Source organism: Citrus clementina, unplaced genomic scaffold (genome assembly GCF_000493195.1).
Source record: "Citrus clementina cultivar Clemenules unplaced genomic scaffold, Citrus_clementina_v1.0 scaffold_3, whole genome shotgun sequence".
In the NCBI taxonomy this organism is placed as follows: Eukaryota; Viridiplantae; Streptophyta; class Magnoliopsida; order Sapindales; family Rutaceae; genus Citrus; species Citrus x clementina.
Window position 1 is genome coordinate 13,866,399 of NW_006262339.1, and position 24,601 is coordinate 13,890,999.

The following is a 24,601-nucleotide window of genomic DNA, read 5'->3' on the forward strand; positions in this document are numbered from 1 at the left end:
CATAAAATGACGACAGACTCGTGATAGAATTTTTAATCTATCATACGACAGGCTTGTGATTGAAATATTTACTATCATGGATTTATGATGGTTTTATAATAGGATTATTTTCTATCATAAACTTATGATAGAATAATGATAGAAATTTAATCTATCAAGAAATAATGATAGAAAAACGACCTTGGCCGTTTTTTTTACCCAAATTTGATGTATTATTTTATTTAAAAAACAAAAGTGGCGTTTTAATAATTAAAAAAAATCACCAGCAAAATTGTACAGTTTTGGTACTTTCAACTTTCTTTCTTTTTTTCTAAGTGTTAAACATTCACAACACTTAGAAATCAAAACCCCTAAGTGCTATTTGTCTTGTTCGTTCGTGTCGTTCACAAACCCTTTGTCTGAAACCCCTTATTCTTGTTGTTCTTCTACCATTCACACGCTATCGTTGCTGTCATACTTGATCATTCTTCTTGTTCAATTATCAGTCTCCTTCCTTTTAAGTCACAAACCTCTTTAGTTTCGCTTTGGCCCCTAATACTGCCTATCTCTTTTACTTCATTTCAAATTATCCTAATTAAACCATTGTCTCTTCATGTTGAAACTGTACGTCACTACCATTGTAGCATAAAACGCATCAGCCAAGAAAACAAAATTTAGCCAGTTCTCAAGCTAACCCTAACACTCATTTGGTGAATCTTTGGTATTATCTGTCTTGGATATTAGAGGATAAAGATAGATTCATGTGGGTAAAATTGAAGCTTCATGTTCTCTAATATTTTTTTATTAATGAATTATCTGTCTTGTATCGTTAATCTTTGGTTAAACACTTTGTTTTGATTCTTTTTGCATTATCCTTTTTACATAAATATATGTAAAGACTTGACTATGTTGTAAATGTTTTTATCAGATGCACTTTGGTTTCTTCACTTACTTCCCCATTTATCGATATAGTTTTTTTGCGCTTTACGAGGCAAGTAACTTTTTTTCCTATTACTGTATACAACCCATACGCTTATTTGATTGCTCTCTATAATGGGTTTGTTCGTTCCTTCAATATTTTATACCTATGGCTTTGTTGTCGGGTTTAAATTATTAACTACTTTATTTATATTTGTTTAATAACATTTTTTATATTTTGATGGCATTTTGTTTTTGGAAATTAACAGTGTGGGTACAATTCTAAATGAAACTTAGACAAATGTTTGTGCACTGAATGTGACTTGTATAGAACATAAATAGCATTTGCCATTTACTCCTTTTTCATACAAGTTGACATAAAAGGCTCGTTTTTGCCAAAGCAGCTTCTGTAGCTTTCACAAACCTTTCACAAACCAGAGACGTATATTCTGATGGTCAACCCAAATAGAGACTATATCAGTTTGCACTGCTCATGTAAGAAGCTATGTACAAGTGTTCTCCTAGCATAACATATCCGTCCATTTAGCATAAGGCACCCACACAGAACACTAGCTAAGGCTTACCTCACATAGCAACAATTATTCTAGAAACATAGTATGCTCACTCAATATGGACTCCATCTAACTCAGCCTTAGTGTTTGTCTTTTTTCCATATAAAAATTTAAAGCCATTTAAACGACTCTACAAAAGGTCTCACAGGATTAACTAAACTAATCAAAACTTTTAATTTACATAGAAACATCTGAGATTTAGTGATTTATTAAAATTAAAATACTTAATATATTAGGATAAAACTTTCTAGAGCATAGGTAGATCTATGATTATATAACATATTAAAATTTCATGTCATTTCGATATCATTAAGCTAGTGTTTCATAAGATCAAAAATAAAAGAATAGCTCTGTCAAAGGGGCTTACTATTGAAGCAGCAATGTTTGAAAAATCATAAAAGATAAACCACAAGTTCAATTACCATAAAATTTTCCAAATTTGAAATAGACATATTGAAGTTTAATATATCGAAATTTTAGCTTATTTCGATACCATTAGACCATTTGTTTATAACAACAAACATGGTATATACAGAGTTTCTGATAACTTTGGATAGTAGCTGACCAATTTGATGAATTCATTAAAAATCAACTATTAGTTCCAAAATCTCCATACTTGAAACACACATATTCAACTTTAATTACTCAAAATTTCAAGTCAATCAAGTATAGCTTAGTCACATTTTGAAACAATAAAACTTACCATAACAGTCTAATAATCCGTAAATTTTCTAGAGAATCTGTAAACCATTTATCATCCTTTCACTTCAATAATCAATTTTCCAACAACTTAAACATCACCAAATCACATGCTTAAAGCAATATTAGATATGTGAAACAAACAAAAGCCTTGCTTTTCAGTTCTAAAACAAAAACATTACTAAATCATATCGCTTGAGATAATTCGATCACTCTTAGGACTTTGACCATGTTTACAGTGTCAAAGATAATTAGTAGAATAATTTTTTTAATATTATAGTGTTATAGATCTCAAATAGTCTATGTGATGTTGGACCAAACATGTGATCGTGATATTTTTTTGGACTTAATTCTGATTCATATTAGAACAAAATTTAGATATCCATGATATCCATGTGCCAAGAAAAATTTAGTTTATGTATTCTTCCATATGTTTTTCATTTGTTTTTGGATGCTTTCCATCTTTATTTGTTTATGTTGCTGCAAGGGTATTTAAGTCATTGTTAATTTGTACCTTGCTTACATGCATTCGTAATATATTCTCATTTTTTATTATAATGTAACTTTCTTAATATGTCATATCAGATCTAATTGAAACTAAAAATGGATAAGTCATGGATGAATTATAGTAAAACGACAAAAAAGTTTGAAGATGGGGTTGAAAAATTTATGAAGTTTGCTATTGCTAATACTAAAGGCAGTAGCGTCATAAGATGTCTGAGTACTAAATGTATGAATTTATCGTTTCGTACAGATAAAGTTGTTCGTGAACATTTGTCTTTTCATGGGTTTGATGTCTCTTACACAACCTGGAGTTGACATGGGGAAGACGTCTATGACACACCACTTCTTAATGTAAAAGTAGATGTTTAGTTTGAGTTTTCGTAACATAGTAAATATGGTTAATAATGCTTATATGGATTGTACTGCAGATTAAAGAACTTCTAGAACAGGCTGAGAAGCCTTTGTATCCAGGATGCACAAATTTCACTAAGTTAGGCACTTTAGTTAGCTTGTTCAATATAAAAGGTTAATTTAGGTGGTCTGAAACAAGTTTTACCCAGTTATTAGGTCTTCTAGCCAAGTTGCTACCTAAAAGTAATGAAATTCTTGTGTTTATGTATGAGGCCAAAAAGACAATGTCCGCTTTAGGCTTAGAATATGTGAAAATACATGCTTGCCCAAATGACTGCATACTCTATAGAGAAGAGTATGAAGGGCTCTCTGAGTGCCTTAGTTATGGTTTATTTAGATGGGAAAAAAAAGGGATGGTAGTGGTGACCATTATAGGAAAGTTGTTCCTACGAAGCGTTTATGGTCTTTTTCGCCTATACCTAGATTTAAGTGCACGTTTCAGTTCTCACAAAATGCCAAAGACTTGACTTGACATGCAAATGAGAGAGTCAATGATGGTAAGCTCTGACATCCAACAAGCTCACCATCATGGAAATTAGTAAATAACAAATAGCCAACTTTTGCATTAGATCTTAAAAATTTTAGGCTTGCCTTATCAGCTAATGGAATAAATCCACATAACTCCCTTAGTAGTACATATAGTTATTGGCCAGTTGTTCTTGTAATGTATAATCTTCCTTCATGATTGTCTATGAAATGGAATTCATGATGCTGTCCATATTGATTTCTAGTCCTCAACAACCGGGCAACGACATTGATGTGTACTTGGCACCTCTAATAGAACATTTGTAAACTTTGTGGGAAGTTGGGGTTAAGGCTTATGATGCCTATAGAAATGAGTTCTTTAATTTACGGGCTGTGCTATTATATACTATGAATGACTTTTCTGCATATGGAAATCTAGTTGGTCGCATTGTTAAAGAATATAATGCTTGTCCATATTGTGGTGTAGACACTACTCAATGTAGATTTAAATATAGTGGCAAAAATGCATGTATCGGTCACCGTCGTTGGCTTCCTCATGGTCATGAATTTCGTGACCAATATAAAGCTCTTAACAACACAATAGAGAGAGAATTTGCTCCCGCATATGGTGGAAAAAAATCAATATTCTATAATTTAGAGTTTTGGAAACGTTTACTCGTGCATCATCAATTAAATGTTATGCACATTGAAAAGAAAGTGTGCAAGAGCATTTATGGAACACTACTCCACAATTTAGAAAAGACCAAAGATGGTCTTAAGTAAAGGAATAATCTTGTGGTCATGAAAATTAAAGATGAACTAGCACAATCTTTAAAAAATAATAAGTGCATCTTCCTTCTCGCAACTTGTTACACATTAATTAGAGATGAAAAGGCAAGGTTCTACAAAGTTTTGAAAAGTATTAAGGTTCCTATTGGATATTCCTCAAAGTTTAGAAATCTGCTGTCAATAAAGGTGCGCTTGTTCTTCAGGGCCACATGACTACCATGTTTTTATGCAACAACTTCTACCTATTGCCATTAGGTGTGTCTTTCCAAAGCATATGAAAGAAGCTATGATCAGGCTATGTTTCTTTTTTAATTTTTTTATGTTCCAATATGGTTGATGTGACAACATTAGATAAATTACAGACAGACCATGTGGTGACTTTATGCTTGTTAGAAAAATATTTTCCTCCCTCTCTCTTTGATATTATAGTGCACTTGACTGTACATTTAGTCAATAAAGTTAGACTATATGGCCCAGTTTATTTTTAGTTGATGTATCATTTCAAGAAATACATGAAAATTCTTAAAAGTTATGTCCGAAACTGCAATGTCCTGAGGGTTGTATAGCAGAGAGTTATATTGCAGAAGAAGCATTAGAATTTTGTGTAGAATATATGTGAAACATGTGTACAGTTGAGGTTCCACCTGGACATGTGCAAAACCTATCAAAAGATAAGTTATTGTGTGGTGGGGAAGTAGTACAAATTCCCTCAAATTCGCTAGATCAAGCACACTTGTACATCTTGCATAACATACAAGAAGTAGTACCATACATTAGGTAATTTGCTTAATTTCTTCTAATTAAATCTATATATTTTATTTTGTAATCTAAAAAACTAATTTTTCATGTTCTGAATCTTTAGTGACCACATGGATTGGCTTGAAACATGTTATCCACATTAAAATAACAAATGATTGCAAGACAAACACAACCGTGCATTTGTCGATTGGACATTTGCCAATTGGTTAACTAATAAGGTTAAAGCATATATATCATTAATTTTCACAAAGTTTCTCAACCCCTTTTTCTCCCCACCTAACGAAGATATTTATTTATCGTTTTTGTCTTACTAGGTATATGACTTAATTGAAAAGAGTGATCATGTGTCAGATATCTTACATTGGTTATCACAGAGGCCTCTTCCTTTTGTAACTAAACATAATGGTTACGACATCAATGGTTTCCATTTTGTTAGACAAGATCGAGACTCAAGTCGAGTAACTCAAAATAATAAAGTTAGTGTAGTTGCTTCTGAAATATGTGACATAACATATTATAGAGTTATGGATGAGATTTGTGTACTTGACTATCATTTGTTAAAAGTCCTTGTATTGAAGTGTGATTGGGTTCAAAATAGTTGTGTCAGGAAGGATGAGCTTGAATTCATCTTAATAGACTTAAACAAATTAGGATATAAATCTGATCTATTTATATTGACTTCTCAAGCTAAAGAAGTATTTTATGCAAATGATCAACTTCAAACAAAGTGGTCTATTGTATGTAATATGCCTACTAGAAGTAATCCCAATAAAATCAATGAAGATGAGGTTAATACTGTAACAAAATATCCTCCATTCACTAGAGAATTACCAACTAATGATTTGTTATAATCTGCTAACAGCGATCAAGCGATCTATGCAAGTAACAGCAAAGAGGGAATTTAGGTTACAAATTGATTAACTTCTTGCAGTAAGTGTTTTTTTTAACTATTTACTATCTGTTATTTTTGGGTTACAAATTGATATGATATTAAATTGATTAGCTTTTTGTTCCTGCATTTGATTGGTTATCTAATAGGTTGATAAAATCATTTAACTAATGTTGCTCATTTGTTTATTTTAAGGCAGTAATATGGCTAAGGGAAAATATATTGTGGTTGATGGTGCTTCTGATCAAAATTTGGAAAATGATTACCACGACTTATTTGCCAATAACGTTGATTTAAAAGATGTAGATGTTGAGGCTAATTTGGATGGTATTGCTAAGTTGGATGGTGGTGAGATGGATGGAATTCAGTTTGGTGGAGATGATTTTGATTGTGTTGATTTAGGTGGAGTTGATTTAGATGACACTGAGGGAGATGGTGCTAATTTGGTTGCTCTTGATGTTTATGTTTCTAAAAGTAGTAACTGTAGGAGAGGTATGAATATGGGTGCTAGGTAAAATAAAAGACTTAAAAGAAAAAAAAAAGAAAGATAATCGTGCAATACGATGAAATGGGTGTTCCTGCCGAGGATGAACCCACTGAGTTGGCTTCCTTTCTTGGGGTATTAGCTCGTGCATCAGTTTCAATTCTTTATTCCGATTGGTGTAAAGTTCCTTTAGAGACAAATGAGTGTTTATAGAAATCAGTTCTACCAATTCTTGAAAAGCTTGTTGCATTTTACTTGAAGCTTTTCTTGTCATTTTTCATTATTAGTTGTATGATTTCTATTTTTATTAATTGACACTTAAACAATCTTCCTCTATATTTAGAGTCGTTTCATTGTTCATCTTAGAAGTAGAAAGCTAGTAATACAATCAATTGGAACAACATTTCTAAACTTCAAGTATATGCTGAAAAAAACTTTATCTAGAAGTTCATAAATGATAAAAAGAAATTGTATACACCCTCAATTGATTGCCCCCAAATAAAGCGGCTAGTTTAGATAAAGTTTGGCAATGAACATTTGTCTGAATCATTTGAAGCAAGTATTCTAAAGTTAAGACAAGCAATATGTTGATAGTTACATCATATTTACCTTATATTAAAATGATGTTTCTTCTTTTGCAGAAAACCAGTCATGTCAATAAGAATACGTGAGCTTTGAACATGTATTATCACCACCTTAGTCGAAAAGGATATGTAGGATTAATGAAAGAAATTGTAAGTGTATATATATCGATATAAAGGGTACTTTTAACTATTAAATATTTTACTAGTTAACCAATCTAATTTCTTTATCGAAGTAGGCAATGCAGAATTGAGTCTTTCTAAAGACTTAATTGATAGGAATGAGCTATGAAAGAGAGCTTAGATGCTAAAGGATGGAGGATACGACCTTGACACTTAACAAGTCATTAAGAAATTGGTAATCAAGTTTAACTAGAACAAAAATTGTTATTATTTTAGATTTATTCTTATTTAATAATATTAGTTTCTTTATAGTGGGGTGTTAGGAAACGCTAAAGGAGGACTAAAAGGACTCTTTGACTTCGGATGCAAGAAATGACTTACTTACACAAGTATTGGGAAAGCTTTCTCGAACTGATCAAATGCAATGCCTGGACAAATTTATATATGCTTCTATGTACTTTCATACCATTCGTGGACCTATCCGAAGTGAGAGAGAGGGGGACCTGGAGCTTTGAAAAAATCAGTTGATGATTAGTTATAAGAAATTTGTAAAGAATTAAAGAGGACACCTCGCCATTCAAATGTAGGAAGTTCCACTTTCCCATATAATAAAGTCAATGATAATGACAGTGAGGGCTATGTACATTAGGTTATTTTATTTATAAAATTAACTAAATTTTTCTTGGTTTAAGATACTTTTCCTTGTATATCTCCCACTTAATAAATTTTAATTTACTTACCTTTTACTGATAATGCCAACATGAGCTGGATAATTTGGGCAAGTCAGCCGAGAAGAAGAGGAAATGAAAGTCTAGTCAAAAGGAAGAACAACCTAAAGCATCAACATTGAGAAAATGGGGAGAAGATTAGAAGAAAGAAGAGACACCAAAAAACACTATTGCTGCCATTTCGATGAAGTCTTCTGCCATTTGGATGAAGTCAGCCAAAAATGATGATTACAATAACGATGGTGAAGAAGATGCACAGAAAGTTAGTTTATTTATAAAATTAGCTGTATTTTTCTTGGTTTAATATGCTTACTTCCTTGTGTATATACTATTCAATCTAGTTTAATAAACTTACTAGTTCATATAATTAATATTCACAGGAGCTAGATAATTTGGGCAAGTCACTTAGAAACGCTACTACAACCATTTTGAGGAAAAGTCCAAGACTGAATCCTTCAATTCCAAAGGATTATGAAAATGATCAAAGGAAAAGAGTTGGAGACAATAAAAAACAATTGGAGTTTGAATATGCTGATAGGATACGCGAGATTCATCTCGACAGCCAACCAAAAAAGGAACTTTTGAAGAAGAATAAAGCCAAAAAAAATTGTAGTGCAGCCTATGAGAAACATAAGGAGTACAAAACTCAAGCACCAGAATAGTCATTTGATGTTGCAATTATTTGGGAAGTTGTGGCAAAAATATTTACCTGGTGAAAATGATACTGTTCTGACATATATTATTGATGATAATGTATTCCAAAGAGATGCTTGTGCTTATATTGGGAAGAAAGATTGCAATGATTTGTTGTCGATGCAAACGCTAGGAGTGAATGATATTCAAGTATATATGGCGTAAGTTGTTTTATGATTTTCTTTTACACTATTTAATACCAATTTGGTATACTTTTTTTATTGATGCACTGATTTTTTGTTAAGGATGTTGGATTCTACCATTCTGCCAACCAGAAAAAAAATAAAACCATTCGGATTCATGTGTCAAAGTTTGGTTTGCCCAACAAATCCAAACGTTGCAAAACGATTTCACTCGAAGAGAGTTAAGCATATTCAAGACCACTCGAAAAAGGCCAAAACAGACAACTCATTCTTATATTATACAATCCTTCAGAAGTTTTAATTTTCATCTAAAACTTTTACAACTGCTTCTGAATTCATATAAGTTTTACAGTTGTTTCTTAATTCATGGTTTTGCCTTTGACCTTTTTTTTTTTGCCTTCTCCTTTTGTAGCTACCACTAGGTATTAGTTGTGTTTAATGTGGTGAAAAAAGAAGTGTTTTATGTGGATCCTATGCAGTCCAGTCCTAAAAATGATTTAGATCAACTCCTTAAAATGTATGTATGCCAATCCATTTCCTGCCATATAGTTTAAGTTTATTCAATATGATTACGAGACAACAATTTAGTTTTTCATACAGTGCCATGGCACTCTTCACATCAGAGGACGGTAAGGAAAAATATAATTATAATTCTAAGATGAGAATTGTGAAGGTAAAAAAAAATAACTTTATAGCTTACTGATTACATACCTTAACTAAAATGAATGTGTTTTGCAAGAAGATTTTTCTTTTTTTTCTTCATGAACAGGGCTTCGAAACAAAATATTGCAAAATTAAAAGTGTGGCTATTATGTATTAAGGTACATGAAGGAAATAATAGCAAATGTTAGTTCGTTATCAAAGAATGTAAGTTGATGATGTGTCATTATTTTTGAAGTTTGACAATATTAATTCTTACGATTAATAGTTTAATGGAAAGAAAGCATACACTCATAATGAATTAGATGAGGTTCGTTTGGAGTGGGCTAACTATTTTTCCGACATCCTCATTGCATTAGCAAAATGGTTAGTATGAGTTTGAAACTATAAATATTAGTTGTTACAAATTGTTGAAATTGAATTTATAGTATCAAATTATAATGGTTGCTGTTAGGGATTCTAGTGTAGATGTTATGCATTTGATAACATTGAGTATTTTGACTTATTTACATAAACTGGTTTGTTGGGTTTCAGTTGGATTGTTGCTGGGTATGTGCCTAGAATTAGAGTGCTATTGGAAGATGGTGGGTTGCTGGATATGGGTTGGAGTATTGCTGGGTACGTGGCTGGAATTAGAGTGTTAAGAAACTTGGCTTGGTGGCTGGAGTTAAGAGTGTTGGAACCCCTGGAAGTCTTGCATTAATCTTTAAAAGTTTTGTTGAGAAACTGGGCTTGGTGGCTAGAATTTTAGTTGCTTTTGTTGTAGAAGCATTGGAATTTAATAGTCGTTTTATATTTTGAGATGTTTTTTTACATTTGAGATGTTTTACTATGTATCACATTGGACTTTTTATGTATTTCTTTTGAAATTAAGTTGTTGGATTGAAAGAATGTTGAGTAATATTAATTGTTTTCTGGTTTTATTTTTATGATATTTGTTTTATTAATAAACATGAATTTATCAACAAATTATTATAATAATAATATAATTTTTTAAAAAATATTAATTTCTGATGGGAAATATCCATCATAAATTTTGTCATAAATAATTTCCTGACAAAATTCAAAAATAAATTTACAAATGGTGATAGAATTTCCCGCCAAAATTTTAAAAAATGGTGCGAAAATTTAAATTTAAATTATTTTTTCCAATTAAAATATTGTGTGATGGATATATGACAACAAAAAACCATCATGAATTCATGACGGATAATTTTTTGTCATAAATTAATAACAGTGATATAGATGACTAAAAAACTATTTTTCATGCCATTTTATGACAATTATTTGCTATCATCTATTGCCTATTTTCCTTTAGTGAAGTCTTAAAAATTTAGAAGCCAAAAATTTCTCATTTACGAGTATTTGGTTGTGTTTGTTATGTTCATCAACAAGCTATACACCCCGATAAATTGAATCCTCGAGTGGCCAGCTATGTATGCTTTGGATGTTCTTTAACAAAAAAAGGGCTACATCTGTTATAATATCCACTCAAAAGATAATAAGGTTTAGTATGTATTTTTGCTATTTGGCATATGAGGTATGGCTGAGGTGATTTGGGAGGTGAGCTGCGATGATTTAGGAAGGTCAACTATTATGTTTTGTGAAGTAAGCTTGTGGGATTTAGCTTAGAGAATTGATGTGGGAAGCTCAAGAAAGCTTCAAGGATATCTCTAAAAAGCTAATCTATTTTACTCCATAGAGCTTGTAAGATAACTCATGTGAACTTAAATATGAAATATGATCTAGGTATGAAAACCATCATAATAAGCAGAAAATGAGCATAAACAAAAAAGTACACAAATATTTTATATGGTTTAGCTGTTTGGCCTATATCCACGAGAGTAGCTCATCTCCAATCCACTATATAAATGAAATATTACATTATTTGCTCGACAATATCAACAAAACATTAATAAAAGTTGTGTTTAGTGGATAAAAATATGAGGGAAATGTAGGTCCGTTGAGATTAGAGAGTTTTACAATAAAAGAATAATAGAGGAGCTTCTTTGCGAGATGAGATGGCGAAAATCTTTAATGGAGGTATAAAAATGGAGGGTGAAAAAGATGAAGCAGCCTTTCAAGAATTTAGATTTCGAAAAAAATGGCCAGGGTTGATTAAAGCAAAAGGAGAATGATAGAGCTAGTAATGGAAAGAGCCCCCTCAAGATTGAATATGTCGAGCTTATATAGGAGTGTTCCTTAGGGTATTTTGATAACTTTAGACATGTGGTGCTCACTTAATGGCTAGCTTCCCTAATGTAAAATGGATGTTAAAAGTGCATTCTCGAATGAAATTTTGAATGGAAAAGTTTATGTTGAATAACCCAAAGGCTTTGAAGATCCGTATCATCTTAATTAGTTTTCAAATTGAAAAAGGATTTATAAAGATTAAAACAAGCTCCTAGGAAAAGATTAACCAAATCCTTGATTTATAAATGCTACAAGAGGGGAGTAAACAAGACTTTATTTATTAAAAATCATCCTAGAATTATGATTGCTCAAATTTACGTAGATGATATCATTTTTGGTTCTACATCTTTGATGCATGTTCAAGAGTTTGTTGATCAAATGAAGAACGAATTTGAAATGAGCATGATTGGGGAGTTAACCTATTTTTTGAGCTTACAAATTAAACAACTTGAAAATGGTATCTTCATTTTCCAAAGTAAAGATCCTAAAAATTTGGTGAAAAAGAAAAATTAGATCCAGCCAAATGCATGAGAACACCTATGAGCATTAATTTAAAGATTAACAAAAGATGGTAGTGGTTCTAGTGTTGATCCAACTTTGCACAAAATTATGATTAGTAGCTTACGTTATTTAACTATAAGTAGATCGGATATTTGTTCTAGTGTTAGTGTTTGTGGTAGATACCAAGCAAATCTAAAGGAATCTAATATATATGCGATTAAATGTGTCATTCGTTTTGTAAACGAAACGATTAATGATGGAATTTGTATATTAAAGACACTAATTCAAGTCTTGTATGATATAGCGATGCTGATGGGTAGGTAATTCTGATGTTAGAAAGAGCACCAATGGAGGTTGTTTTTACCTTGGTAACAATCTTGTATCTTGGCGCAGTAAGGAAAAAAAAAACTCAATTTCTTTATCTACTGCCAAGGCCGAATATATTACTGCTGGTAGTTGTTGTACTCAATTGCTTTGGTTGAAGTAGATGCTCGAAGATTATAGCACTGTTCAGGATATTCTTAGAGTATCTTGTGATACACAAGTGCTATTAATATTTCAAGGAATCCTATCCAGCATTCTAGAAATAAGTACATTGATATTAGACATCATTTCATGCATGACTTAGAGACTATATCTTTGGAGTGCATTGAAACAGAAAATCAGCTTGTGGATAATTTTACTAAAGCTTTTGATACATCTAGATTTGATTCCTTAAGAAAAGCTTTAGGTGTTGGTTCTACGTAGTTGTGTTCTACAACATTTTGTTTACACATTATTCATATTTTTATTGCATGACTTTATTTGAACCACTATATGCATAAAAGTCTTGATTTGATGACTTTATTTGAACCACTATATGCATAAAGGTCTTGATTTTCCATAAAAGTTATGTGAGAGGACGTATCTTGGAGTTTTCCCCTTCATTTATCAATCGTCAATTCGGTGCAAGGATTTTGATGATACTCATATATGGGAACACATGGATTCCTAAGACATGTCTACTATTGCTACTCTACTCGTAGGCAGGTTTTCTCCTTGGCCGAAAGATCTTTTGGTTTCAAAGCTTGCTTCTAAATATCAAGGTTTACATTGGATTGGTGCATGCAATTGATATCATGTTGAAAATTTAGACCCCTTATTTGCTAAAGTTTTGTTGCTAATTGGAGGCAGAATTCCATTCAACTTTGGCAACTTGGCTTTTAATTTGATTGTAAGGAATGCAAATATCTACTGGGAGAGTCATGTGTTACCATTCCCTTCTTTGATCCATCATTCAGGATTATAATTTAGTTGAAAATGATGAGGTTTTTACTTGTTTTCCTTTTTATAATAAACCAACCTATCTTATGTTGAAATCACTTGGCATTGTTGGTGATCAAGATGAAGAAACCCAAACTAAGAATGCTCTCCTAGATTTGGTCACTATCATTTTTTATCTTCAAACCATTCGCTCCACTCTTCAGCACTTAAATGATCAAAGAAAGCGAGACGATTTCAAATTTATTAAATTGAGTTAAACGCATTGAACACATTCTTGACGATATTAGGTCTATTCATTACCCTTGATGATTTCTTTGCTTTCTTCCCTCTTATTTCAATTTTTCGTTTGTATTATCTATCGTGCTTTACACCTTTTTTCAAAAAAGGGGAGAGTATGTATTTTATTTTTTTTTTGTTTTTATTGCATCTAAAAGAGGGAGAGTAGTTCTTTATTTAAACTCTATTAGAATTTCATTTCAATGATAAAAAGGGAATTTATTTATATGTTTATTGAGCTTATTTATTCTTTCTCTTAGGGAGAGCTTGTTTGATGAGCATATGATCTTTATTAATTATCTTGTGTTCTTTTATATGCATTATTACTCTCTAAATATATGAGATTGTTTATCTTAAAGGGAGAGTTAATTTTTTGAATCTTAGACATGAGCATTTATTTGTTAGAAGAGATTTTTATCTTCAACTAACGATGATTAATGATTTTTGTTTAGTTAGTTTTTTGTTTCTGTGATCTATGTCTAGGTTATTACTCATGGTCTATCTTGTTTCTAACATACAATTTAAAGAACAGAAAAATTGCTTAATTTATCTTTTGACTAAAGGATGCCAAAAGAATAAATAACTTAGGAAAATTAATTTATCTATTGTTTTATTTTGCCTGCACTTGTAATAGATCTAAATTCTTTTTACAACAGACTTATTCTTAGTCAATCACATTATGTGAATAAAATTCTTGGTAAATTTAACAAAGATGATTTTATTGTGGCTAGAATTCATTTAAATGTAGATTTACACCTATCTGAAATAGAGAAGAGGGTATATCTCAAGTAGAATATTATAGAGTGATAGGGAGTTCGATCAATTTGACAAGTTGTAAAACACTTGGAAAGTTTCAGATGTTATTTCACTGCATATTGGCAACTAAAACAACACCTATAAATTTTCAAATGTTGTTTCATTATTGTTTTGACTCCTAAAACAAAACATTTTAATTTCTAGGTGTTTTTTTTTTTAATTCTTTAGTTCTTTTCTTTTATACTCATATTAAATTCCCCCTTTTTGTTCCAAGTAATAAACGGGTACAATTTGCAATCTACCATGCCAGAATTTAAATAATATTTATTTCCTCATTTTATAGTTCGCTTGAAATGTGATAGTTATTTTTGTGTTTTAGAACAACATAATTGATAGACTCCTCATTTTTAGTTTTGTAGGACAAAAGGCTACATTTCAAGAAGCGATGAAGTCAATTGCGAGTGGGCTACATATACACCAACTTACTGCTATATACAACGCATGATTAATATAAATTCCAGGTTAGTCTATATAATAGTGATTTGGTACTTTAAAGTTTTGTTTTACTATTTATGTTACCAAAATGATTTAATTATTATGACTACTAATTATGAATTTAATATCTTAATTTATCTTTATTCTTTGCAATAATGATGCAGGTTGCTAATGGTATGGAAATTCATTTGCAAATGAAGAATTGGTGAGAAGTTTTTTTTTTTTTTTTGAGAAGAAAATAGCTTTCCATTAAGCAAAAGTTTCAAAAATACAAGCAATATCATTCGGAAAAGAGTCCATCCAAACATTAGACGTTTCACTCTTGAGGGCATACTTAGCTAATATATGAGCTAGTTCATTAGTATCTAGGGGTGTGTTGAAAGGTAACCTTGTGAAAGTCACCTCTCATATCTTGAACTGCTGATATCACCCAGCAAATTTCTGTTTTACTCCATTTCTTATAGTTGACCAAATCAGCAACTTCCTGGCAGTCTGTCTCAATGATAATTGATGTCAATTGAACTTCTTTGGCCACTTGAAGTTGTTCTCAATGATAATTGAGAACTTCCACCATGCTTTACTCTTCAATAGGCTTCGACTATAGCTTGGGCCTTTACAGCTGAGACATTTGAGTTAATTTTCTCCCCTTTGAAAAGTATGCTTTGCACAGCCTCTTAGACATCTGAAACCACACTTCCAGCATATCCTGCCCTTTATAAACTTCAATGCCTTTATCAGCTAGGCTTGACTTTTTCCAAATCTTACCCGCTGTTTTGCACTCGATCAGGGCATGAGAAATAGTTTCCACACTTCTTCTGCAAATTTGGCATAAAGGGGATGCAGTCACTTTCTTCTTCCATAAATTCTCCACGGTTGGTAGCATGTTTTGAGCAGCTCTCCATAAAAAGATTTTTATTTTTTCAGGCAACTCCAATCTCCATATGGCTTTCCAATAACAAGAGCAATCCTCTGAGGTGCTGGGGATATCAGGATATTTCAGTCTTAGAGCAATCTGATAGCCGCTCTTGACTGTGTACATGCCTTTCTTGTCAAAATGCCAACAAACTTCATCCATCTTTGGGCTTCTAAGGAGAGGGATCCTCATTATGGCTGCTGCATCTTCTTTGTTAAAGTGCTCCAAAATTAGATCTGCTTTCCACTGGTTCCTTGCATCAATTAGCTCTGCCACTTTAGCATCCTCCCGCAAAGATGGCATTGAGAAAGGTTTAAAGGTATTTGGCCTTGGGATCCAATTACTCTTATAAACTTGCACCATATCGCCTCTACCTATTCTCCATCTAGCCCCATCTTTTAAAACTTGTCTACCCCACAACAAGCTCCTCCAAAGGAAAGATGGGTTTGATCCCAGATTAGCATTCCAGAAATCTGAGCATTTAAAGTATCTGGCTTTTAGAACTTGGGCAGTCAAAGAATTTGGATCCTGAAGTATTGTCCATCCCTGTTTTGCCACCATCGCTTGGTTGAAACTACAAAAATCTCTAAAGCCCATACCACCTCTACACTTTGCATGGCTTAGTCTCTCTCATCTTGCCCAGTGAATTTTGTGTTTGTCTTCCTTGGAGCCCTACCAGAATTTTGCTACCGCTCTTTGAATATCTTCGCACAGCCCGATAGGGAGCTTAAAAACACTCATGGCGTAGGCTGGAATCGCTTGAGCTACTGCCTTGATTAACACCTCTTTCCCTCCAGTTGAAAAGAATTTGTGCTGCCAATTAGCTATCTTACTCAATACCTTGAGCTTTACATCATTAAAAAAGCTCATCTTTTTCCAACCAATCATCGAAGGCAGCCCTAAATACCTCTCGTGTCTCGATACTACATTGAGCTGGAAGATGTTTTTAATGGTTTCAGCTTGCTGCTCACTCACCTTGCTGCCGCCAAAGAACAACGATGACTTCTCATATTTGAATATTTGCCCTGAGGCTGATGCATAAGAGTCAAACAAAGCTTTCAACTGATTACACTCATTTGTTGAGGCTCTTGCAAAAATTAAACTGTCATCAGCAAATAATAGGTGAGTGATAGAGATCTCCTGCCCAAACCGTAGCCCATAGATTAAGTTTTGTCTTTCTGCCTGCATCAACAGATTTGAAAAAGCTTCCACACATATGAGGAATAGATATAGAGATAGGGGGCACCCTTGCCTAAGACCTCTTTGAGCACGGAACAGCCCTTTGGGTTTGCCACTTATGATTATAGAAAAATTTGCTGTTGTAATACAATTTAAGACTAGCTTTATCCATTTATGTGAAAAGCCTAGCTGCCCCATAGTTTGTTCAAGGAACCTCCATTCCACTCTATCATAGGCCTTGCTAATATCTAGTTTTAAAGCTACCACCCCCTTTTTTGTACTTTTATTATGCCTAATTTTGTGAAGACATTCATACCCAATAATAATATTATCTGTGATAAGTCTATTAGGAATAAAAGCACTTTGTGTAGGCGAGATAACTTGATGCAAGATCTGTTTTAGTCTATTAGCCATAGTCTTCGCCACTATTCTGTAAATCACATTACACAGACTTATAGGCTTAAAATCGGTCACCTTTTTGGGCTTGGCAACCTTTGGTATAAGAGCAATATAAGTGTGGTTAAGTGGAGTAACATCACCTTGTGCATTGAGGATGTGTAAGCATGTGTCGATGACTCTGCTGCCAACAGTTTGCCAATGCTTTTGGAAGAACGCTGCTGGTAGCCCGTCAGGTCCAGGAGCCTTAGTTGGACACATTTGGAATAGAGCGTTGAAGATCTCGTCAGCTGTGAATGGTTGATCTAATGCTTCATTCATCTCTACAGTCATCTTTGGGTTCAGGCCTTTTAAGGCAGCATTGATTTGGTTTTGGTTTGGACTTGAGGTTGTAAACAGATCTTGGAAATATTCACCAAACTCTCTCTCAATCTCTTCTTCATCTTCTAGCCACTGCCCTTGCTGATTTTCAATGCCAGAGATCCTATTCTTTCTCCTTTGCGATAAAGCTTTAAAGTGAAAAAACTTCGTGTTTTTATCCCCCTCCTTAAGCCAATCAGCCCTTGATCGTTGCTTCCAATAAATCTCCTCATCAGTTAGTAAGTTGTTGATCTGTCGTTCCAGGTTTTTAATTTCAACACCATTGTCATACTGCAAATTATTGCTTACAGCACACTGGAGCTTTTCCATCAAAATTTTCAGCCTTTTCTTTCGCTCCCCAAACTCTTCCTTACTCCACCATTGCAATTGGGCCATCATAGCCTTTGATAAATTTTTGAAAGTCTGCACTGGATTTATATCGTCTCTACAACCAAAGCCAGACCACACCTCCTTCACTATATTTTTACAACCCTCATACGGAGTCCACAAATCCTCATAATGCACTCTAAAGAAAGTTTTTCGATCATAGCTCACTCTACTTTTTTTCTCTTGAACATTCATTACAAGCAAATTATGATCTGATTCCCACATAGCCATGTTTGTCACAGTCTCTTCCTAAAAAAAGTTCCCCCAATCCTTACTACATAAAGCTCTATCCAGCCTCTCTTCAATATGGTGAGATCTGAATTGTCTGTTGGACCATGTATAGGGATGCCCATTATACCCCACGTCAATAGGGTTACAATCATAAACTGCTTCTCTGAATTCGGAGATCGTGCTTACATTTCTATCATTCCCACCAGATTTTTCATTTGGATGCATAATTTCATTGAAATCACCAATGCAAAGCCAAGGCAGAGGAGACAAACCTTTCAATCTTCGCATCAAAGTACATGTATGTCTTTTTTGCTGAGCTTCTGGATGACCATAGATTCCGGTACATCTCCACCTTTTACCACTGTCATTTTGAATGATAGCATCAATATGATAGCTGCTGTAAGAGGTAATGTTTACAGTTATCTCTGAGTTCCACATCATTGCCAACCCCCCACTCATCCCAGTTCTACTAACCGCAAAACAATTATCTAAGTTCAGTCTTCTACACTCTTCATTTGCTTGCCTAGACAATAGCTTTATTTCACAAAGAAACAATAGCTGAGGCCTATGCAATTGGAGAATTTTCTTCATTGCGAGACGCGTTCGGGGATTCCCCAAACCCCGAATGTTCCAGCTTACGAGTTTCATGGTTGTCGGCGGGGCTGGCTCCCAGCCTTCGCCGCTGACTTCTCTATTTGCTGAACTGTGTCACTTTCATCAGCCTTTCCTTTTGTTTCCCAGGCCAGCTTCAATTTCGGTGCTATGGGAGTTTTCTGGGAGCTCACATTCTTCGGCCTCTTACTGTTTGGACTCGGCCAATCTAATTCACTGCATGACCTTTTCACAGAAGTAGGTCCCCTATTCCTCTTGGTAGTAAGGTTTGAGTCTCTAGCTTGTGTTTTCCACTTTCGGCTCTTTGAGTGAGATTTTGGTTTCGTGGGCTCAAAATTAAATTCTGTGCCTATTGAAATCCCCTGAGTTTGATTTTCATTTTTGTCATATTGGCCCATCAGGCCCATATTTCGTTCCGCACTCCTCAGTGCATCTACTTTCACTTTCCTGCCTAAGTTTCCTTCTGTTTTGCTCTCTGCTCTGTGGATTTCCCCAGTTGTAGCTGCTGCCCCAGCAGGCTTTTCATATTCTAGGTACGACTGTCTCGATTCCTCAGCCGCTTTTATTAATGATTCCTCACCTACCTCTGCCACATAAGTCACCTCCACTGACATTTCCTCACTGGGGCTATCCACTTAGGTTACACCCGATCCATCGTGCTTACTCGGGTTTGGATTGCTTGGTTGCTCTTTCAGTTTTGGTTGTATCTGGATCTGAACACTTGTGTTTCCAGTGGTTGCATCCGGTTGATCATCCCTCATACTCTTCTTTGTTTTTGCCTCTGTTGAGCTTAGCTAATTCAAAAGGAGTAGGTGCTTTCATCCATCCACCATAAATGAGCTTCTCCTTTGGTTGGCCCTTGTACTGGATGCATTCCCTAAACTGATGTCCGATAAGTCCACAGCAGAAGAAAAAATTCGGTAGCCTCTCATACTTAATAAGCATCACAATATCTTCCTCGCCTTCCTGTTTTAGTATAAGGATTCTCCTTAATGGTTTAGTAATGTCCACTAAAATTCTCACCCGAGCAAAAGGGCCTATGCATTTCCCTTCTTCGTCGGTCTCTACTTCCTCCACTCGTCCTATCTTTTCCCCCAATTTTTCACTGGTTCCTTTCACCATACACTTGATGGGCATTCCATGGATTTGCACCCAAAAAGATGTATGTGTAAAAGGCTGCCGTTTTATGCTCCCCATTCCCACTGGTTCTACAAGCACTATTAAAGCTTTGTCAAAATGCCATGGCCCTTCTGTCAGCACTCTCTTTTTATCCTGTTCTGTAGCAAACTTAAAGACGAAAATGTTGTCTCCCAAACGCTCCACCTTAATCTCCTTAGTGGTTTTCCAAGCTAGCTGTATTGCGTATCTCAACCCCTCTTTGTTTACATCTCTGTTGAGAAGAATCTTACCCACAAGACAATGGGCTGCTACCCTTTCTCCATCCTTTTTCATTCCACCGATGAACATGACTGCATCATCTTCTTCCTCCTTCAAAGTGATAGACATCTACGTATGAGCTCCTCTGTATCCATTTTCTTATCTCGTATTTAAACCTTCCTCAATAAATGGCTCTCACCAACCACTACTTTCACAATAATTTAAGTTCTTCAGAAAGAAGCCAACTACTGCCAACATTAGTTAAGCTTCTGTATTTGACTGCCTTTTACACTACTTTCAGAACTTAAGTGATGAAGAAACACCCAACATGTGAGTGACGTAAATCGGGTTATGGCAACCCCCCTGTCCTTCCATACCGAGTTCTTTTTCCAGAGAGGAAAAGAACTCTCGTAGGAGATTTTTTAATTGGTGAGAAGTTAGATGCAGTAGATTACACATCTCAATTTTATTAATTGTAGCTACTAGTATATGAAATATATTTGTAAAATGACAATCGTAAAAAAATTAATAGAAAATTATAATTGAAACATGAGGTTGATTATTATTGTTAGTAATAGTAGTAAGCATCAAAGGTTATTGTTATTATGTGAAAACTATCATTGAAAATACTCAACCACAAAAACCGTTCTATGGAATTTTATTATAATGCAAAAACCGTTATTAAAAAGGTATGTATGATGACCGTTTTCTAAAACTGACTTTAAATTTAGTCGTAATACTCACTAAAATATGATGGTTATAACTTTATCTATGAAATTAATGGCGATCTTGTAAAATAACCATCATTAAAAAAAAAAAAAAAAAAAACGACCATAGTTTATAAACCATCATAAAAAATAGCCCCTCTTTAATAAAGCTGCCTTATTCGGTTAGAATGATCATTGTTTTCACTTTTGGTAGTAGTGAATTTTATAATTTGGAAAAAGTCTTAAGTATAATAAAATAGTTTCATATATAAATCTGTTTTTCTCTGGAAACAGAAATAAATTTCCAGCATATTAAACGTGAGTTTGAATATCATAACAAATCAAGGATTCTCATTCATTTTGATTGTAAGAAGTTTCAAATTAAAGGTTCCTTTATACGTCAGCATATAAAAATTTCATAATCAAAACCAATGCGTATTAATTACTAAAAACTTTGTAATAACCCTCTGCCACGATAATTCTATGTAACATCTAATAAATTGGCTAGTAGCTTGTAGCTCCTTTAAAAACTTTGCACCATAAGTAGGCTTATTGCTCTCAACTCTTTCACAAACATTCAAAAATGCATGTTAGGAGCATTGATTCAAATCGATGACAGATGAAATATTCTGGGCATTTATTGGAAATCAAGTCGTTCAAATTGTCTTCAATCTTAAGCTCGCTCATGCATGTGAACGGCAACTCTAGTTTAATTTTTAATATTTTGAAATTTTCAAGTGGGAGTAGTTTATGCATCCTAAAATTTTATCTCAAAAATCCATCATATTAAATAATATGGCATTTATTCACTGATTGGTAAGATAGTGTAATTATTCACTTAAAATTTATGAAAAATCATCAACTACTTAATGAATGGTATATCACATGTTACATTATTTGGGATGGAATTCGAGATAAAATTTTAGGATATCTATCATTAGTTTTTGAAGTGCAAGTTTTTTGAATTTTAAAGTCTCTATCTCTTTGTTTTGAGTTAGTAATTTCCAAACTCAACTTAGTTCGATTTTACTATCTTGAGAGTTTAAAGATGAGTGTTAAAGAAAGTAATTTGATAATCAAATAATATAATTTTAAAAAGTGTTTATGAAATATTTTTGAGGTGCTAAATTGCTAACAAAATCACTTATATAGCAATTTAAAGCAATCCCAAACATGCTTTAAGTTGATATAAATAAAGAATATAAAATATACATAATAGGCTTCAAATATTTTAAAGTCTCTATCCTTTGCCAATGTACCCTTCTTTCATATTGGTGCAATGTTTAGGTCACAAAAAACAAGATCGAGGCAGTTGCTAGCAAACAGATAAGGTCCCAAGTTGTTTGTCTTATTGCAAAGATTTCATGTGATGGATGCAATGGATTCAGTTAGCTAGGCTAGTGATATAATTCCAGATCAAGGTGATAAAAATCACAACTATACAACAAGATCCCATTTTCAGAACAACGTAACCCACCACCACAAAGAAAGAAGAAAATTATTTTGTAAATTGGAATCATGACTGGAAAGCAGCTTCAGGTTTTGTTTTGGTTTTTCTGATCAAAGGCTTTCTTATTGTCTGTTTAGCTTTGAGTTGTCCTTATTGTCAGTAGAATAAGAAACTGAACCATGCATAAAACCTCAATCAAAATTATTCAATGGAATTGCAGACTTTATAATTATATTATTCTAGGAGATGGATGAATACAAAAGATTTAAATTAACTTCAAATTTTGTCAAATTACATACCTCACTCTTCAAAGTGCCAGCTAGCGACAAAAGAATTAATTAAAATTAAGAATACAAATAGAAGAATGAATTATAAATCATAATTAGAAATATACGAGGAACGAAGACGAGTCTTGAGAGGATGATGAGCAAGTCGATGAAGACGTGAAACGATGATTCCGGAGATGGTGCCTTTGCTGTAAAAGCCTTGCCAGCGCCACCGTATATTCTTGTAGTAGCTCCGCCATTATTGACACTTTAATCATCTTCTCAATCTGTGAAATGATATAAGCAATATTAAAAATTTCCAATATTCGTTTTTGTTATAAATTTAAAAGCCTTCAAAACTGCCCTCAAATTCAAAGTTAAGTACGTTATAGTTTGAAAGTGGCAAAATGAAGCCAAATTTATAAGCTAGTGGATTGAGCAACATTTTCCTGTTAATTAATCTCTACAAGTTATAATTGGTTCATTAATGAATTAATCATTATAGTGTTTTTGGTTTGAGAACAGGTTTTACTATTCCTTTGGCTCTTCAATGATGTTGAGTGGCTTTAAAGTCCAAGTAGTGTTTGTTGCGTGGAGACTTCGGCTTTGGCAGCCTTTGGATTCATTTAACTTCGATCAAAATGCTCAATCGTGTCTAAAAAGGAACCCAACAAAAGTTTGAACACGTGTGCAGAATAGTTAGTGCGTATGTTATATATCAAATCAATTCGGCGCATGTCTGCTTTTAATTGATCCACAAAATGCTCTAGAACATAGAATTATTTGCAAGCATATCTTAGCTATCAATTATCTTTTCTCATTCGCGGTAAAAAAAAAAAAAAATTCTTGTTCAATTTATTTAAATTTGACGAAAGAACATGTAAACGCCCTAATCAAACCATCTTATGTGACTATATATGATTACAAGACCTACTTCGTTTAATTGTTAAAATCTCTTCGGGATAATACAAGAAGTTCATAGTTGGAATCTTAGTAATATGAATAGAATGTAAATAATTGATATTTTCATGAAAATAAAAAATGCTATTTTTAAATTCATTTTTAGAATCTAAGAATGCCTTTGGTATCATTTATAAATATTTATGTGTTCCGTAAAAATATTTTAAAGAACTATTATTGGAATTAATTTTACTAAATATTAATTAATAAAGTAAAATCTCTCTATAGTGATACATATCTATATAGGAGTAACTTCCTTGTAATCATTAAAAAAATATTAAAAAAGTCCCAATTTAGGCTAGTTATAAGTAAAAGTAAACTCTATAGTATAATAAATTATTATTTTTCTAGATCCAGTCTTAAGGATTTTGCCTTCATATAGTAATAATTATCTATATACCGCAAAAAATATATACTGTGTTACATTAATGGTTTATGATGGAATAAAATTTTTTTTAGAAGTGTTTGTTAAAATGATTTATTCCTTTAGAGTTATCACCACCTCTTTGAACTTATGAGTATGCGATCACTTGCTAGCATGGACACTATCTTGTTGAAGTCAAAATATTTCTAGTTTATCTATTAGTTACTTTTTTATGTAGTGCATACTTTATTACTTTAGTTCTATATTAGTTGCATTAAGGTTAATTAAGTCGAAATAATAATTTTAGTAACTACGCCTCTGTTAAGTTATAACCTCCTCACAATAGTAAAATTAATTGTGTCCCAATATTATGACTACAGAGAGATTTTACTATATATAGTTGACAATTTTCAGTATTTAATGAATTTGATTTTTTAATTTAAAATGGCTTTATAACGTTGTCTAGTTAATTTCTTATAACAAAGTTGATTTTTAATTTTTAAAATTATAAACCACAT